At 42.8% G+C, this 16,559-nt stretch overlaps 1 long non-coding RNA gene across 1 annotated transcript in view; it reads left to right on the top strand.

The window, feature by feature from the left end:
* The window catches only part of LOC146999641 (uncharacterized), a 59,087-nt gene extending 43,532 nt beyond the window's left edge, over positions 1-15,555 (top strand). The window contains exons 4-5 of the long non-coding RNA XR_015046469.1: positions 10,491-10,642; positions 15,011-15,555. This is a non-coding gene — a long non-coding RNA (uncharacterized LOC146999641). The remainder of the gene's footprint in view (positions 1-10,490; positions 10,643-15,010) is intronic.
* The last annotated feature ends 1,004 nt before the right edge of the window (positions 15,556-16,559 follow it).

The raw sequence follows: 16,559 nt of genomic DNA, 5'->3' as shown, positions 1-16,559 counted from the left end.
GCCCCTTGGGCCCCAGTCTCTGGGTGCTGTTTGGTAACAGTGCCTAATGTGATGTCTTCTATGTTGTAGGTGCTTCATAGTTCTCTTAAATAAATGGTAGCTGGTCAGTGTGTGTAATTTAAAATATATTAAGTGCTTTAGAATATAATATTCTACATAATGTGTTCTAAGATGTGGATTGATATATAGATGATAGATAGATAGATAGATAGATAGATAAATAGATGATAGATAGATAGATAGATAGATAGATAGATAGATAGATAGATAGATAGATAGATAGATAGATAGATAAATGATAGACAATGATAGATAGTATAACATAAGTATACAGATAGTTTAGAACCTGTCTAAATCTCCCCTTTTGAGGTTGTTTCCTTTTTGTAGACATAGGAACAAAGACTCACAATGATGAGAGGGACCTGCCTTAGTTTATATGACTAGTAAGCACAAATTCTTAGCTCTGAATCCAGTTAGTTCATTTTCTTTCCATGGGTAGAGGCTGGTGGGAGGTGGAAGGAAGGTGAGTGCCCTCGGCTGTGCTGCTCTAACCGAGGAGGAGAGCGCTTCTCCAGACTGATTGCTCGCCCACACAGGCCTGTCCACCCTGCCCACCCCTGGATCAGTTGCTTGTGAGTGGAAATAAAATTGTCCTGGTATCCTTGGACTATCCCTTCCCAGCTGTCCACCACAGTGTCTGTGCAGAAGACAAGCAGGCAGGCAGGTGACTGTGTCCTCTACCCACGGATACTAACTTCCGTTACACGTTACCCCATTGAGGAGGGAAGTGTGAAGTAACCAGAGAGACTCTCAAAAGAAGGAATCGAGAAGGAGAACAGAGAAAGGCATGACTGTTGAAAAGTGTGAGGCTGTTATTTCATTTAGGACATGCAGGGAAATGGGGAAATGGTCCCAGTGGGCCATCCAGTTTTTAAAGAAAGCTTCGCAGAACGAGGTGAATAAATCCAGGATCATTTGGGTCACTGGCCAGCAACCCGAGTACTTCAGCTTCATACGTTTCTGTTTCTACAGTGCTGGGGTTTATATCCTGCTCAGAAGAAGTTATAATTAACATTGCATGTTTGTAGTTTTGTTTCCTGATGACTTTCTACAGTGGGTTAATAATAGCCATTGTGATGAGGTAATGATTCTTCCTCCAGCCTGTCCATTTATGTCATTGCTTTGTCCCCTGAATACCAGTGCCATTTTGACTTTTGCTGAAAGGGAGCTTCTCGTTTCTGTGTAATTGAGGCCGAGTCTTTGCTGTCTCAGCATTTTCACCGCCTCTAGGGAATAATAATAATAATAATAATAATACAGACTCCTTAAACTGCCACTCGATGAATTAGATTTATACACACAAAAAAATAAATAATTAAAAACAGCCACATAGGCCATGCTTTTATCCATTTGACTAAGGCCTGCACTTCTGAGGTCTCGGGCCTTTGTTTCTCTGTGAGGTGCTGTGATGTGGCTTGCCACCCTGCTGTCCCATTTCCCTCACGCCCAGTGACAGGCACTAAGTAAAGAGGAAGCCAATGGGCACAGGCTAACCAGACTCTTCTTTGGAACAGAGCTCATGTGTGACTCTTGGAGCCTGTCTCAAGGTTTGATTAATTGTCCACTTCAAATTCACTATTCATAGAGCTGAGTGTTTTAAAGAATCTACCTTATCTGGAAGATATCATCCTGAGTGAGGTAACCCAATCACAAAAGAAGTCACTTGATATGCACTCACTGGTAAGTGGATATTAGCCCAGAAACTTAGAATACCCAAGGTACAATATGCAAAACACAAGAAAATCAAGAAGAGGGAAGACCAATGGGTGGATACTTCATTCCTCCTTAGAATAGGGAACAACATACCCATGAAAAATTACAGAGACAAAGTTTCAAGCTAAGATGAAATGATGGACTACCCAAAGACTACCCGACCCGGGGATCCATCCCATAATCAGCCACCAAACCCAGACACTATTGCATATGCCAGCAAGATTTTGCTGAAGGGGCCCTGGTATAGCTGTCTCATATGATGCTATGCCAGTGTCTGGAAAATACAGAAGTGGATGTATAGGATGGAATAGGATGGAACACAGGGCCCCCAATGCAGGAGCTAGAGAAAGTACCAAAGGAGCTGAAGGGGTCTGCAACCCTATAGGTAGAAAAACAATATAAACTAACCAGTAGCCCCAGAGCTCCTGTCTCTACCTGCATATGTAGCAGAAGATGGCCTAGTCAGCCATCATTGGGAAGAGAGGCCCATTGCTCTTGCAAACTTTATATGCCCAAGAACAGGGGAATGCCAGGGCCAAGAAGTGGGAGTGGGTGGGTAGGGCAGCAGGGAAGAGGGAGAGTATAGGGGACTTATGGGATAGCATTTGAAATGTAAATGAAGAAAATATCTTATAAAAAATTAAAAAAAGAGAGAGAGAGAGAGAGAATCTACCTTAAGCCGGCCCTCACTTCCTAAGAGCTTATTGCTCTTTGTGGGTTTTGAGGGCAACATTTTCTTGTGAGCTGATGTGAGAAGTCAGTCTTATCCATGCAGGACTGTGTATAGAAGTCCCTAAAGATTGTCATAACCATTAGAAATTGACCAGAGAATGCAATAGGAGCAGGCGCCTTTGGAGCTTTGAGATAAGTCAAAAGTGTAAGCTTGATGTGCTTAGTGTAGAAAGGTGTGGTGTAGTGTGGAAAGTTGTATAGTGTAGAAAGCTGTGGGCACAATCTCCCGAGGGGTGAGTTAACCCACATGATTCCTTGAACAGGACCTTAGCATGGCCCTGCTAGTCTCTGTTTAGTTCTATATTTTAAAATATTGCACCATTTTGTGGAAGAACTGAGGGGTTTTTTTTAAGGTGCTAGGAGTAGATCCAGCAAACCCCTCTGAGTAATGTATCCAAAGGATTTGAAAGAGGAGATAATTGCACACCTACGTTCCAAGCAGCCTATTTCCACAGAAGCCAACACCCAGGGGCAGTCTGTGTTCATCCCTGGATGAACGGGTGGGAATTAATGTGTTTAAATACTATACAGCCTTGAAAAGGATGAGCTGATTACACAGCCCCTCATAGAGACTTACTCTAAGAAAATGGGCAATTCCAAATGATACACGCTGATTCCACACGTGAGGTTTCTGGAGGAAAATCAGAGGAAAGGTAGTTGCCAGGGTTGAGAGGAGAGGAAAGTAGGAGTTGTGGTGGAGTCTACAGAGTTTCAAGTTTTGTGAGATGAAACGGTTATACAGATCGGCTCCCAGGTAGTAACGTTGGCTCTCAGGCTTAGTATTGAGCACTAAGTTAAAATGGTCCAAAGTAGGAAGTCAGCGCTTTCCTGTACTACAATTAACAATGTGTGTATCAGTATTAGTAATAAGGAAAAATTGATTCTGGGACTACTGGCCTTCACTGCTGGTCTCCCTCTGACTTAACCATCATCACTTCCTGTGGGCTGGCTCAGATAGCCTGCACCACACCTCCTGTACCCATAATACCTGCCTTCGTTCAATCTGCTGCCACCAGGTTGGCTGGACAAGTCCTGCTTTACATTTGACATTTTCAACCGCAGACTCCAGACACTCTTTGGGAACAAGATATTATGCATATGTAGGGTTGGGGCTTTATTGGAAGGGCCAGTTCTTGCTGTGCAATCCAAGCTGGCCTCAAGCTCCAGGTCCTGAGTGTTCAGATTACAGGTAGGTGCCACATCACCCAGCTCTGAAGAAACTGTAATGACGTCTTTGGAAAGAATGTGGCTTGTGCATTATAAGGGGAAAAATAAGTGGTACTGTCTACGTTGTTATGTGTCTTATTTTTAATTTTTGAATGAATAAACATTTGTACATTTTTAGGAATAAACTTTGAGAACCTGAGCAAATAGCTCAAATATATACATATACATATGTATATATCATAATATTATATACACGCATACATTCATTTTTACCTAGTCATTTTCATTTTAAAACTGCCATTTCTGAGACTTGTCAGATGGTCTATGTTGGCTATTTCAGTATCATTGGAAAACTAGCCTGTGCATCTGTAGATGGAAAGTAGGACCCTATCATAAACCTTTTAACCATTATAAGCCTCGGTGTCATTTTTAGTTTGCTTATTTTTTATTTAAAGCAGTAAGCAGATTCAAGTGCTAGAGCCCCTGAAAACAACATTAGCAAGTCTTGGAGATTCCTGGGATGTCTGGAGTCTCTGAGGGAGCAGCAGAGGGCTGACTTCCTTCGAAGCCACTGTCACCCAGAGCCAGCCTTTCTCTGCCCTAGAATTCTGTGACAATGTGCTTCTTGTCACATGGCTTAGGCAGAGAGAGTTGGCCCTCCACGTGACAGCTCAGCACAGGCCGTTTGTACCAAAACTATGCTTGATGGGTTTTAGCGGAATCATCTGAAGGTGTGTTTACCTGGAAGGGTCAAGTTGGGAGTACCCTGGGGTTCATGGATCTCTGGTCTCATTGCACTGCCTCAGTTGAGCTACTTCGGGGTATTTGGGACTTGTATAGGACAGAATAATTTATATTAAAATCTTGAACTGTTTGATGGTATGGTTTATAACACTATAATGTGAGATAAAGCATGAAGATAACCCTTTGAATTCTTTATTTTAAAAAAGCACTTCTTGTAACTGAAGCAGATTCTTGAATGATACTGGAGTTCGTTCATTATTACTGTTCTGTGGAGTTGGGTTCCAAATTAAGACACAGTTCCAAGTTTGGAGTGTCCTCCTGCCCTCCAGACAAGGTTTCTCTGTGTGTCCCTGTCTGTCCTGGAACTCACTCTGTAGATGAGGCTAACCTCAAACTCAATGGTCTGCATGCCTCTGCCTCTCAACTGCTGGGATTAAAGGCATGCCACCACCATGCCCAGCTCTGATTGATACATTCTTACATAGAACAACTATTCGCAGGTGTCATTAGCATGGACTGACTGAAAGAGGGTACGTGGATCCATACTATTTAATCCATGTTAGGTGTGGTTTTAGCAAGTCCCATTAGCCTTTAACTCGGTGATTCTCACCCTTCCTGATGCTGAGAGACTTGGCTGAGGTAATCTTCCTGTGCACTGGGTAAAGGTTGTCTTTATTTTTCAAATCTTGATTTCTGTGCCAGCGGAGAGCTAAGCACTGTGCAGACTTTGGTATTGTTGTTTTTTTATTAAGCATCATCTGTCTCAGTGTTTCACAAACGTTCTTCTCCATCTCCTCCTGATTGGCTTCATAAAGGGTTGTGGGCCTATACATAGGGCAAGAGAGGAAAGGTGGGGCCTCCAGGCAGAGATAGAGAGTCTGGGAAGAAATCAGCTGCTAGAGATTTGCCAGCTAGACATGGAGGAAGGAACGGGTGTCAGGGCTGAAGGAGAGATAATGAGCCACATGACAGAACATAGATTAGAATGAACTAGTTAATGAAGTTATGTGAGCTAGTTGGGAACAAGCCTCGCTATAAGACCTAAGCATTTGTAAATAAATATAAGACTCTCTGTCATTTTTGAAGCTGGTAGGTCAAGGCAGTCTAGGGATACAGTTTCTTATATTGTGGTGACCCCCTGCCCCAGCCATAAAATTATTTTCCTGTCTACTTTATAACCAAAATTTTGCTACTGTTATAAGTTGTAATGTGTTTTCTATGGTCTATGGTCTTTCTACCATCAAAGAGGTCACAACCCCCAAGTTGAGAACCACTGCTCTAAACAAACATTTTGGCACCTCTCCTCTAGGTGCCAAAGTGACATCAAAGAAAGCCAAGTAATATAGTTATGACATTACTCAGGAAAGAAGACTACGTAGCCACTAAAATTATGTTGTATAAAAGTAGGAAGTAACTTACAACAGCTTCCCAATAGCTTTGCGCTTGCATGGATGCTCTGCATGTGCCCCTGCCTGTGCATGTGTGCTTGTGAAGTCTAGGGGCAAACTTTTGGAGTCACTTTTCTCCTTCCACTGTGGGTTCCAGAGGTTGAACTGAGGCCATCAAACTTGTACAGCAAGGGCTTCTACCCAGTAAGTAACCTTTCTTCCAATCCAATAAATTGTAATTTAACACACAAACATACTAACCATTAATTAAATACATTTTCATGTCTATAAATATAATGTATGTGTCAAAAAGGAAACAGAAAGATCCACAAAGATTGTTTAACAGTGACATTTTCTCTGTTCTCAGCAGTTAAATTATATGTAGGTTTCCTTCCTCTGCTGCATACAGTTCATCTTTAAACTGATGGTTGTTTATAACTACTAGTTTTATATAATGCTCTATATAAAACACAGAGGCAATGCATACTCTTTTACTCTACAGTTCAGGCGTTTTATAAGTTCACGTGGGCTTTATTAATTAATAAGTTAGTCCAAGTTTTTAGCTTTTATACTGTGAATTGTCTCCTTTCGTTTGAACAATTCAGTGTGAACCAAGCAGATTTCTCTCCCTGTGCTACTTTAAGAGAATGATAGTTAGTGGACAGGAAGTTAGCATGATGAGCCAGCATGACATTACTTGAAGTTAGTCATGCTTTTTAAAAATGCTGTGTGCATGTGTTCCCAAGAAAGATGGATTTGCCTCCGCAGAAGACAACTCGGTTTGGTAGCCTGTGCTTTGCTTTCGCACAGTTGTTGACTGATATTAGTCCCCAAGTATTGCAAGGCCACCCCTCACCAGAGCAGGTCCATCATACATTTGGAAGCTTAGGAGGTAGCTCCTGCCAGCTCAGAATGCCCATTAGGAGCCTCAGAAATCATGCCCACACTCCCGTGTCATTGCCTGGGCCCTCTTTGCACCTTGTGGACACTGACCTTACAGTGTTGGCTGCCTATGTGTTCCTTTAGTTGTTTGTGAATCTGGCTCTCCCAGGAAACAGGAGGCAAACAGCGATTCCCCTCTCCCCCGTAATAATTCCCATCTGCTAAATGCTTCCAGTGTGTCTGAAACTCTCCTCAAATGTTGCATTATGTTGGTTGATTTGAACCTCTTATTAGGAAAAGTAAATGCTGTTTTCTCCATGTGACAGGTGGAAGAGTGAAGAATTTGATTTTCAGAAGACAGAATTCTAAACTCTAGAAAATTACCCCCAAACCATATGCTGTTCTCAGTGAACTGATTTAGCAGTGCTCTTAGTTATGTTTCTGCTGTCCTAATCAAATACTGAACAGACACAACTCAGTTGGAGAGAGATTAGTTTGGGCTCACAGTTTAGAATAGCCTGTCATAGGCAGGCGCAGTGGTGGCAGCAGGTCACAGCTATAGCAGCTAAAGTATGAGACAGCCAAGAAACAGAGGACCTGTGAGGAGTATTTCACATCCAAACCATAGCACTGCATTCCTGGCCCTCAAAGACTCATGACCACTTCATAATTAATACAAACTTTATTCAGTCTACCTTCAAGAATCCCCAGAGTTAATAAGTGGAACGGTTAAAAAATTCAGGGTGAACTCTTAGCTGTGAGCCCCTGTAAAGATGGAAAACAAGCTACATTCTTACAATGTATTGTAACATGGAGCAAACACTCTCATTGATTGCAAAAGGGAAGATCAGAAGGATAGCAATGAAAGCATGACTGAAACTCATTGCTATCATCTCCAATAGTATGTAGTCTCCATTGAAATATAGGCTTCTTCCCTTCCACAGCTGTACACATCAGCTTCTTAGATCTTCTTCCCAACTTCTCTCTCCCTACTACACATTGTTTCTTTTCTTCTGGAACCTTGAGGTGAGCATCTATTACCTTGTAACTGCTACATTCTGCTTGCCTGGCAACAGCACCCTAAGTGATGAGGTCTGATGCCAGCTTGAGATGGCTGCAGTGGCGTCCAAGCACCTGCAAGCAAACCAGGGGAAATGTCTCCCTGTGCAGCCCTTTGGAATAGGCGATCTATGTGATGCTATTCTTTGCTCAGGCTTATTGCTTTTAAATCTGGGATTCTGTTTTCAGATGTCAGATTTTAAAATGAGCTTACAGTTTTATACTCTGACCTCTTTTATGAGTGGGACCACAGAGGCCCCTTGTCTTCATGGAGAGTGTGGCTTCTCTTTCTCGTCATGTATTAATCTCCTTTACAGCTGAAATTGCTTTCGCCTCCGTCCTCAGCCCTGTCCACGGCTCTAGGGCACTCTGTGCTCTCAAATTGCAGATTTTTCTTTTTTCTTTTCACTATCTTGTTCCATTTTTGGTTTTGAAATCCTACTATAAACCTGTCTAAATGCAATGAACAGTGACCACACCACAGCCTGGTCACTCTGTTATCTTAAAGTATCCTCTGCCTAACAATCCCATTAGGTTTCAATTTAGCCTCACTCAGCCATTCAGGGTACAGCACAACTCAGTCACATTTACTTATCTTGTCAGTTATCTGCACTCCGATCCCTGGTTGAATTCTTGTTTTGTCTGAAAGTTCATGATGGCCGTCTACTGTCCACATTTGGCACTCTGGCCTTGCACACTCTCAGTGGAATGTTCCTGTAAGTTTGTTCTGCTTCCAGCATCCTAGGACTCCTCCTGCATGCTTCCTGCAGACCACTTCTAACCATTTGTGAGCCATGTGTCCAGGTTTATCACAGCAATAATCTGTCTTCCCATATCAAGTTTGTATTAGTAACTGTTATGTTGCTGTGACAGGGTATCTGACTGTACTTGAGAGAGAAGAGCTTTATTTTGGCTCACAGCTCAGGCATTTACCATCTATCACGGGAAGCAATCATCTTAAGTTCAGGGTAGAGATGGCAGGAGAAACAGCCATAGTGAAAACACCGAGTCGGGGACTTTAAATAGCTTGCCTTGCTTTCTGTATTTCTTTCCTGTTTAAATAATAAAGGACTGTGTTAAGAGATTTACATTGTTTTGTATTTTGTTTTGGTTTTACACTCTTCACTAAATCAGTACCCTGGTGTTGTGACCTTGACCCAATATCTAGCTTACTTCAGTATGTTAGTTTCTTGACCTATGAAAATAGGGCGACTTATCTCAGAGTTGTGGTTTAGGCTAAATAAGTTGCTAAACAGAAAACTTGCTAAACAGAGAAGTGACACTTAGGTATAAGCACTATAAAAATAACAATTTTGAAAATACTTAAATTATATCATTTGCTATATACTGACAGTTGAAATTACTTAATGAATAAAGCTATTTGAAGTAAAATTCAACCCCCTAAGTTTGCTCAGTCCTTATGCTGTGTCCCCCCATCCCCACCCCCACCCCCAGCACTAACCACCAGTGATTGTTTGAGGTTTAGCCTTTTGGAACATTTCCTACACCAGGGAAAACTATTCTTTTTTGGGGGGGGTCTTTTTAAAATTTTTATTAGATATTTTCTTCATTTACATTTCAAATGCTATCCCAAAAGTCCCCTATACCCTCCCCCACTCCTTGCTCCCCTACCCACCCACACCCACTTCTTGGCCTTGGCATTCCCCTGTACTGGGGCATATAAAGTTTGCTAGACCAACGGTCCTCTCTTCCCAATGATGGCCAACTAGGCTATCTTCTGCACATATGCAGCTAGAGACACGAGTTCTGGGGGTACTGATTAGTTCATATTGTTGTTCTACCTATAGGGTTGCAGACCCCTTCAGCTCTTGGGTACTTTCTCTAGCTTCTCCATTGGGGGCCCTGTGTTCCATCCTATAGATGACTGTGAGCACCCACTTCTGTATTTGCCAGGCACTGGCATAGACTTACAAGAGACAGCTATATCAGGGTTCTTTCAGCAAAATCTTGCTGGCATATGCAATAGTGTCTGGGTTTGGTGGCTGATTATGGGATGGATACCTGGGTGGGGCAGTCCCTGGATGATCCATCCTTTCGTCTTAGCTCTAAACTTTGTCTCTGCAACTCCTTCCATGAACATTTTATTCCCTATTCTAGGGAGGAATCAAGTATCCAATAGTTGGTCTTCCTTCTTGATTTTCTTGTGTTTTGGAAGTTGTATCTTGGGTATTCTAGGTTTCTGGGCTAATATCCACTTATCAGTGAGTGCATATCAAGTGACTTCTTTTGTGATTGGGTTACCTAACTCAGGATGATATCCTCCAGATGCATCCATTTGCCCAAGAATTTCATAAATTCATTGTTTTTAATAGCGGAGTAGTACTCCATTGTGTAAATATACCACATTTTCTGTATCCATTCCTCTGTTGAATGACATCTGGGTTCTTTCCAGATTCTGGCTATTATAAATAGGGCTGCTATGAACATAGTGGAGCATGTGTCCTTCTTACCGGTTGGAACATCTTCTGGGTATATGCCCAGGAGAGGTATTGCTGGATCTACCGGTAGTACTATGTCCAGTTTTCTGAGGAACCGCCAGTCTGACTATTCTTAAGCTGTCCTTTCCTAATATAATACTCACGGGGCATTGTGTTTGATGGTGTCCTGTGGGAGCATGAGAAGGGGGGAGACTGGCATCATTTCAGGTGACTGCTGGGAATTCTGTGGCTCGCACACACTGATTTGAGCATCTGCTGACTGTTGTATGTTTGTTGTTTCCTACAGGATATGATGTTTCAGCTTCTCCAAAGTCTGGACTTTTTTCATTCTCACAGAGTAGTGCATCACGATCTGAAACTGCAGAACATTCTGGTGACCAGCAGTGGACAGATAAAGCTGGCTGCATCTGTAGTTTTCAGATGGCCCTTACCTCGCTGGTGAGTGAGATCATTGTCCTGGCATTAAACGTAGTCTTCCTGTTTTAATTGACAAACTGCCCCCTTCATGCTCCTCCTGCTGTTTCTGCCCACACTTAGTCTGTGAACGGAATGTCTGTGTGCTTTTTTCACTAGCTGTGGCTAAGAGGAAAGCAAAGGCTTTGCTTACTATGCCCTCAGACATATCTGACTGGGTTTGTTATGGATGGGAACCAATCACAGAAATAGCCTGTTGGCACCTTAACCACTAGGGAGGAGTCAGTTAGACATTTCTAAATGAGTTTTGCTATAACCTGGGTTTTTATGTTGCATACATAATGTGGAAGGCACAGCTTGGGTAAGGGTAGGGCAGGCAGGAGGAGTGCCACCTGTGTTCTGTGGTATAACTTGAGAAACAGGCACACCACTGGCCCAGGCAGGCCAGATAACACACTCTTCTGAAACTGTGATGCTTCAGGGACTAGAGAAATGAACTTGACAGTGAACCTGAATGACCTGAGTGACTATCACTTCCCAGCCCAATGGAAGCATCATGGGCCAGAGTAGAGAGGATCTGAGGCCCTGTTTTGGGAGAGAACTTGAGTCCTCCTGTTCTTTGTCTCATTCAGAACCAAGGCCATAATAAGCTTTACCATTCATTAACTCCACTTTCTCTTTATAGTCCATCTGGCTGCAGCCTACAGAATCTAAGAGGAGCACCCTGGTAGTCAGTATCAATAATTCTTTTCTTATAACCTGCTTTGTATGTAGTAAATGTGTGAGTAGCTAGAAGTGAAGGAAAGCTGCCCACAGACATAGCGAGTTAAAACTTAGGAGGAAAAAAAAATCCATCTTCAGCCTCAAAGAGGCTCTGAAACCAGACCCTGGCCTGGATGGGGGCCCTTGTTAGGAAATGTGAGGTGGTACCGTTGGCCATTGTAGTGAAGGAATGAGATGGCTGCTTCTGTTCTTGGCACATGTGCTACAAGAAGGCTGACATCTACACAGAAAAACAACAAAACCTGCTTCCCCAGGGTCCTGTAGTGTCAGCCTGGAAGGTGAAGTCCAGGAGAAGAGTCACTTAGTCAGGAAGAACGTTCAACTTACAAAACGTACTTGTGCCTCCTCCTCTTTCCCTCTGTACGCCAAGCTCAGAAATCCCATAGCCTCCAAACCCTCCATTCCTGTCACTGGATACTTAACCTCTGGAGCATTCTCTAAAATACAGTGTGCTCTTGAAATATAAATCTTACTTTGTTCAGTGTTTGTCAGTGCCTCAGAGAAGACACGGCCCAAGTGGATACTTAAAGAACAGGCCTCAGCTTCGGGTGGAGTGAGGCAAGCCCTCGGACTTTTACATAACTACACCAGAAAGGGCTTGAGTCTGGGTGCTTCCCCAATGGGAAGGGTGAGGTAGGCTTTGCGCTTCCCTAGGAAGTTACTGTGCTTGTTTTGGGAGAGGAGGCCCTGGGAAGAACCTTGAATTGGCTTTGTGATCATCTGGGAGCAGGTGAAGGAACGAATCCCTGGGCATATTAATTGGGGGGAATAGGATGAGTCATCTTCATCCCCCTAAGTTGAACACAATAACTATAAATAAAAACGGAAAACCCAGTTGAGTTTTGTTTAATATTTTTCCTTGTTAAATTTAGAGGATAGCCCAGCTTGTGAGTTACATCAGTTGACACCCCATTCTTGCTGAAAGTTGACATGTGTAAGCAGGAAAACACAGACTAATGATTTCATATCCCAAGAAAAGGACAAGGGCAAACATATATCTATTACTAGGTATATTGATGTCTAGTTTGTATTGTCTATTTTGTATTTACAATAGTGACATAATAAAAGGGAAAGACGTCATTCCAAAGAAAGATGTTTGGAATTTAATGGTAACATTAAGAGGTATGTTTTCTTTAGGGCACTGCATTTTAAACATTCCCCACTGTTACTATATTTTTCTGCTTACAGGAAAAATCCAGCTGATAAAATAATGCTTTGATTTTTACATACATGTATAAAAACAGAATCGCTGTCTTTCAGACTGAACTGATAAATTATTTTTAGTATTTGTCTTAGTCAGGGTTTCTATTCCTGCACAAATATCATGACCAAGAAGCAAGTGGGGGAGGAAAGGGTTTATTTGGCTTACACTTCCATACTGCTGTTCATCACCAAAGAAGTCAGGACTGGAACTCAAGCAGGTCAGAAAGCAGGAGCTGATGCAGAGGCCATGGAGGGATGTTCTTTATTGGCTTGCCTCCCCTGGCTTGCTCAGCCTGCTCTCTTATAGAACCAAGACTACCAGCCCAGAGATGGTCCCACCCACAAGGGGCCTTTCCCCCTTGATCACTAATTGAGAAAATGCCTTACAGTTGGATCTCATGGAGGCATTTCCCCAACTGAAGCTCCTTTCTCTGTGATAACTCCAGCTGTGACAAGTTGACACAAAACTAGCCAGTACAGTCTTCCTTTAATAGGCTGCACTCCACTACCTAGAAATACCCATTTTACACTAGGTTATGTCACACAAGGAAATGGAAAGCCACGTAATTTGCAGACTGGTAAGAGATTTGCAAGTTAACTGGCCTGAGACCACCATCTTAACTGCTGTGAAAAGCGTGTATATTTCTCATTGCCAAGGCTTGACCTATATAGTCTTTCCTGAGACCCTTCAGAAACTGACTGTTCTTTCCTTGGCGTTATTTTCTATCTTGTTGGTAGTTATGTGGGGCTTTTATTTATAAAGCAGCGGTGAGTCATTTGAAGTGAGATACTCAGTCTTGCTCCACCTGGATGTTCTCCTGGGCATTGAAGAAAGACTTTTTAATGAATAAGTTAAGACATGCCAACATGTAGACACATACATTTGAGTCATTAGAAAAATCAGGAAAGAATTGCTTATACATTTAATGGTTTCAGTATTCCACATCGCTCCTCGCTGGTACTAAAGCCAAACCTTCAAATGCCCAAGCTCATCCTGTATCGCTGTGTTGACTGAGCCCTAGACTGGAATCTCTGAGCAAAAAAAGTTATATGCCATAGCTTGGTCTTACGTGAGAACTGAAGATGGCTCGAGCTCAGGTCTTGCGTTTACGGTAATCTTCTTTGCTGAACAGTCACCTGGCTGAATCAAACGTTTTGTCCTGAACAGAGAACAGAAGGACAGATAGGAATATTGTACCTCTCCTTACTAAAGGACATTATTTCTAACTCATTGTATTTTGATATCAGCAAACTTTAGAAGAGGTTTTATATTCTTCTAAGATAATTAACATCTTCCAAATAAAAGAATAGAAGAGTTATTAGACAGCTTTTCCTATTTTCTTCACCTGTCTCTGTTTGACTAGTTTTGTTTGTTTGTTTGTTTTGTTTTGTTTTGTTTTGTTTTAACAATAGCTTGTACTCTTAGAGCTTTGTAAAAAGCTTTACACATTTTCACATGTGACTTTCCTCCAAAGCCCTTTCTCTGAGTCCATCCATATCTAACGGTCATACAATCCTGAAAACATTTTCCCATATAAAAATCACCAAAGACAGTTGCAAACCTTGTAAGGCTGTTGTTAAACACATAAAATAGTACAGGAAAAAATTAAGGGGATTTTTAATGGCACTAATAAGATTCTGAAGGTTTAGTACTGCCAGTCTGACACTTCAAACTGCTTACACTGCCCTGAGCCAGCTGAGCCAGGGCAATAGGGGTGGGGTGGGGGGTGCACGCACAAGTGTGTGCGTGCATGTATGTGCATATGTTCCTGTCTCTGTGTTGTTAGCACTTGGTAAACAGTGAAGAAACTATTCAATTTCAGACAACAGCTTTTATATGCTTAAGGGAGGAAAGGAAATAGAGTTCTGGCTTTCAGTCAACAATTCCCAGTCACCTCCTCTGTGCCAGGCTCTGTCCACCACCTTAGAGGTGATGCTGAACTCAAGTGGACAGGGTGTCTGCTCTCAGAGCTTACAAGCAGAATTGGGAAGTAGATCTGAGCACAACAGTGGTGGGAAGCAATGTGCCTTTAGAAACAGCAAAATACAATCGAGGAAGAATTTCCCATTCTGTGGAGTCACATGACCCATGGATCTACTGGGGCTGGAGCTAGAGAAGCCCACACTGGTCACCTGTGCAAGGGTGTGGGATGTCTACAAAGGTCACAGCATCGTCCTTCCAGAACCTGTCTGCATTCAGCTCCACTGGATGTGTGTGCATCAAGTCATCTGCACTTGTTTTCTGTGTGTGTGCCTGGAATGACATACTTGCATGACACCCAGTTAGCATGCTCAAGTGACAAAGTGAAGTAGGACCAGAAGTTGAAAACAATGTCATCTTTTACACAAGAAAATAAATTCTTTATGTTTGTTTTTCTCTCTGTGCATGTTGTATTTACTATGGAGACCTGGCAGGGATTGAGCCTCAGCCCGGCAGCTGAGCAGCTCTCACAGAAACCTACGGAGGCTGCCAGTGCATACTGAATGAATCAAATCCAGCATTACATGAGTATCATGGAAAAACCCCAAAGTCCTGTCGCCTCAGCACCTCGGCAAAAGTTCAGGACACACCTCTGAAGCAGGAAAGGCTCCTGGAACGCCCTCCGGTCTCAACATCTCGTCATGACACAAGCAGGACTATTTTGTTAATACTCGCAGTTGCCAGTACATATCTCATAGCTAACAATGGGGTGTTTGTGTGGGTTTCGTTTCCACTTTGATCAGTGAGGGAATTGGAGTACAATGGGAGCAGAGCAGAGCTGGGAAGAGGATACGTTTTCTTTAGGATTCCCAGGGCTGTGTATGTGGAAAATGCCAGAACCAAAACAAACACGAGGCCTTCCTTGTCCAGATCCCTCTGTTGCTCCTTCTCAGTGGTAATAAAACACAGTTGAGTTGCTGTCTGATAGGCTGACTCTGCTCACAGTCATGGTGGCCATCAATGGCCACTGTATGAGTTTCTCCCATGTACAAAAGAGAATGAGTTCTGCGCTGTACAGAAAACCGCTGTAGGCGGCTGTGCCTGTTACACCAGCCCTGCTGGCGAGATGAATCCATGACTGTCTCCTTGTCCATAGAAGATAGGCGTTCATTTGCCCACCTAAGGTCAGATCCTTCATAAGTGGTGACTGTTATGAATTAGTCCAGACAAAAATAGGTGAGCTGTGAAGCTTCTGCCTGGGGAATATTTTACCCAAGGGAAAGGATTGGCTTCCTTTCAAGTCTTCTGCACAAGTCTGGCCAGCATACCCCATCTAGGGATGGTGTGCATAGAGACTGCTTGTCTCCTGGCTTTTTATGTCTTGTCATAAACATTGTATATGATGTCACTAGATCTCAGAAGCCTGAGATCAGACTCAAATGTAAAGACAGCACATGTGAAAGTTGTGGAGACCAGGTGCTTTAGTGAGGCCTTGCAAGCCGTGGTTCCCCGGGGCTCCAGAAGATGACAGAATATCCCTGTCTCTTACCTTTAGCATTCCTATGGGAATACACTCCAGTGCCATGTCAGGCACTGAGCGATCTGAAACGTTATGTCATAGGGCAACTTCCTCTCCGCAAGCTTGCCTCACCGGAAGGTGTTATTTCCAAACCCAGACTGTGAGGTGTGGTCCTTAGAATATAATGTAAAACAATGTTTCTGTAACTAGGATTTCTGTGCCCTCTTTAATTCTTCGCTATATGAACTTCTTGTTTGCAGCTGTCACAACCACTGTGTGTTTGGAGGGGAGGTAGCCGTACCTTCATTTTGTCTGCGCTTTAGTAATCTCATAGTATAAGTCAAGATATGTTAATGAAATTTTTTAGCATTTGGCTTAACTGTTCTGAGTCATTCAGTTCACGTTTTACACAAAGTGAGTAAATCCGTGAGGCCTGATTCACCAATACCTAAATAGTGAGTCCCAGCTCCCAGCTTGTTTGTACGTTTGTTTAGATGGGGGCCCCTACCTACTTC

This window comes from Mus caroli, unplaced genomic scaffold (genome assembly GCF_978045245.1).
Source record: "Mus caroli unplaced genomic scaffold, Mus_caroli_1 scaffold_157, whole genome shotgun sequence".
NCBI lineage: Eukaryota > Metazoa > Chordata > Mammalia > Rodentia > Muridae > Mus > Mus caroli.
This window is presented reverse-complemented; position numbering and strand designations above follow the sequence as displayed.